Source organism: Etheostoma spectabile, chromosome 14, assembly GCF_008692095.1.
Source record: "Etheostoma spectabile isolate EspeVRDwgs_2016 chromosome 14, UIUC_Espe_1.0, whole genome shotgun sequence".
Taxonomy (NCBI): domain Eukaryota; kingdom Metazoa; phylum Chordata; class Actinopteri; order Perciformes; family Percidae; genus Etheostoma; species Etheostoma spectabile.
The window spans coordinates 18,518,114-18,521,687 of record NC_045746.1 but is presented as its reverse complement, the minus strand read 5'-3'; positions in this window follow the sequence as shown (position 1 = coordinate 18,521,687).

Genomic DNA, 3,574 nt, shown 5'->3' with positions numbered 1-3,574 from the left:
AGGACGCTGAGGAAATTCCTCTTCTTAGCTCATTCTACAATCATTACTGTGGAAGTATGAAACAGGCTAGTCATTTCCATAAATTTCCATAAACATGTTTCACACGTCACACTGGCTCCTTTTGCAGTGGTCTCAATCTTGGACAGATTGGATGGATTTGAAGCCTTGAATCACAAGACACCTAACATTTCAATCACGTCTGCTACCTTTTTTTTGTTGGTTGAAATTGAAATGCTACACTTCTCATACATGCTTGGAGTATGTTTATAAAGAAAACTATTGTTTAGTGAAAGTTTATTTCTTTATTCTTAACCCATTTTAGTATTAGGAGCAGTGGGCAGTTATTATACAGCAACTGGGGAGCACCCTACAATAAATATAGTAGATGGTGTCTGATGCATTTGTCCTCTAACATATTAAACTAGAGTACATGTGCGTTCTAGAAACCTGGGACAGATAACGGAAGAAAGTTCATATTTAAAGTTATGAACATTTCCTCCAGCATTAAACATGGGATGAGCTGCAGTTTGAATGAGCTACATATTTCAAATCTTTATGCAATGCCAAAATCCTAATGGTAAACTAAACTTGTTCAGCAGTGACATTTTCTTTTTCCATTTTAAGAAACTTGGGGTTTCTTAAAACTAAAAGCCACTCAACCAATCAACCAACCAGATATGGAAAGATTCAAGAGAGACACTAATGGACTTTATTGTAGAAATAAAAGGATGGTCCACTTTTTTTTCTTTTTACATTTCCCTCGATTACAACACAACAAAAAGGCGAGAGACAAATAGGGAAGAAACAGAGATGGTTTCCGCAGGATTATATCCAAAAAGGCAAGAGTATAAAACACAAAATCACCTTTGACTCCTGCAAGAAATAGATCCGCAAATAGATGTTTTTTTTCATTTGCAGCCTGTGTTTGCTGTCTGGTAAAACTTGCAGATCTTAAAAAATTGCTCCGATTTATTAATTAAAGCTTGAAATTGCCAGTGTTGTGTGAACTTGAATGACCAAGGAACCAGTGGATCAGCGTGAGTCCCAGTCAAAGGCAGTTTGTCTTTACAATACAATAGTGGCTATCAGGACCTTTTTTTTTAAGACTATCTGCAATTTGTGTCCTCAGCTCTCCTGAGTGCTGCTGGTTTCCGAGGCGATTTGTCTACCTCCGCTAAGCCCCACAGTAGACTGGGCAATCACTCTTTTCTCAGTCAATGTTTTGCTCAGGAAAATCCTGTTTTTATTGAATTAGTGGTGTGCAATTCAATTAGAATGCACCACTTGTTTTTATTGGCTGTATAAGTATCCTTAGATTACGTAAAAATGGCCTGTCAGAGCTGCTAATTTCTCTAAAGACAGGCTCTGTCTGTTCTCAACAAAACACTATCGAGCCACCTGACCACAGGGAATTGAGTAATGAAAGATAGTTACCGCTCACCGTCTGCTTTAACGTAACCATGAGTGATTTATGAAGTTATATCAGAAGAATACAAAGCGAAGGAGGGGACAGAGAAGGCAAAAGAAAAAAATCAAAGTGAGCAATGTTTAAACATTTAACTTTTAACGTTACTATTTTTCAAAGGGGTCCACACAACATGCTTTGTATACTGGGCCTTTTGTTTACATCAACATAACGCATTTTTTACCACTAAGTATCATTACCGGAGAGATAAAGAGCAGGTTTGAAGTCATCACAGTGGGATGCCATGACTTAAGTTGAAGTGTTTGTGAATAATCATATGAATAATCATATCGTGGTTTCATACATGTGGATAGTCTAGTTGGAGTATTCTGATACTAGGGATCTCCTGATCCAATACGTCAGATTGGAGAGGTATTGTCGTGAAACTGTGCTTTCTTTGTTCAAAAACTAAAAAGTTAGATAACATAAAATGAGTAAAAAGTACATATAGTACAAATATAATAATGATATACTTTGTAGGAGGAACAAATTAATGTTATGTTTATTCATGTTGAAACCACAAGGGAGAAAGAGAAAAACAAAAAAGAAAATGACTTTTATGTTTGTCACACATTTAATCCATTTCTCACATCTTTCTTCAAATAAATGCATTGATTTCTGATTCTCATAGTAGTTTTCTCCATTTCCTATATTTCATTCACTGGATCTTTCCGTTAATGATTAGTTAAGTCGTTTTTCAAACAGTTTCTTGTGATTTGTTTAATTATTGCTACTCTTATCGTTAAAAAATAAGTGGGAGTCTTTCTTCCTAATTTTATTTGTAATTTCCCTAAAAGTAGACACCGTGGGTATTTATTTACAAAGGTGCCAAAGATTTGGATGATGACTTTTACTGAATGTTCCCAGAAATCATTAAGAGCATTACATGACCAGAATACATGACTGTCTTTCACTTTCTCTCATCTCCAACGTTTAGCGTTTGGTTTGGTTTATTTATTTTTTTATGTTTACTTTGAATTTTGTGGTGATATTAAACATCTAATCAAAATCTTCAATGAGAATTCTCTCCAATTAAAACTTGTTTTAAAGTGCTCATATTATGCTCATTTTCAGGTTCATTATTGTATTTAGAGGTTGTACCAGAATAAGTTTACATGCTTTAATTATCAAAAAACACCATATTTTTGTTGTACTGCACATTGCTGCAGCTCTTCTACATATACAGTAAATGTGTGTATTGCAAAATGCTATTTATTGTTATGTTATTTTAATTCTTTCCCAAAGGGAGAACGATTATTAACCATCTATGTATCGTTTCTACATCCCGATGGATTGCATATTGGATCGGTATCCACTTTCAAATACAGTCTCTCTGTCAATGTCATGAGATTGTGTGTTTTTATTATTCGTTACAGTCTGAGCTCCACAGAGAAAAAGAGAGTGCTGGTATCAGATTGGTACTCTGTATCAGCTGCAGTCTCAGAATAAGTATCGGAAGAGAAACCGTTGTATCTGCTGGCATGTTAACGCCTTTTATCTTTATCTATATTTCCGATTAGTGTCTGTGCATTGTTTTTTTGTTTTTTTTTACTTAATAGATTTAGCAGTATGTCAGTAAAACAATGAATATGATGACAAACAATATGATCATACTAACGTGAAAGTGAAATTCTAACAGCAGTAATGGTGTAGGAAGCAGAGGATCAACTGTATTGTTGTTCATGCTCAGCCGCTGAGTACAGAAACGTTGGCTGTGTACACAAAGCTGAATAACCAGACTTCTCGTTTAGTAGGATATATCCTGAATATGATCAAAACCGGCTTACTAGTGTGCATATTAACGCACTCAATGTTATAATTAATACAGTGCGTAATTAGGATATATTCATTTTACTCAGTTTGTTGCTCATTATTGTGTTTTATTGTTGAAATGAGCATTGGGCTTTAATTCATCATCAATCATTAGTATTGTCCTGGGCGGCGTTCCTTTGTCTCAGTGTATTGTTTGTTAATTGTATAATAAAAAAAAATTCTACGTGGCAAATAATTTACTAGTAGGCGTTATAGAGTCATAGAAAACCAACATACCCAACAGTCATGACATGCATAATGCTCATTCTGTGTAATTGAATCTGTAATTGAAAGGGG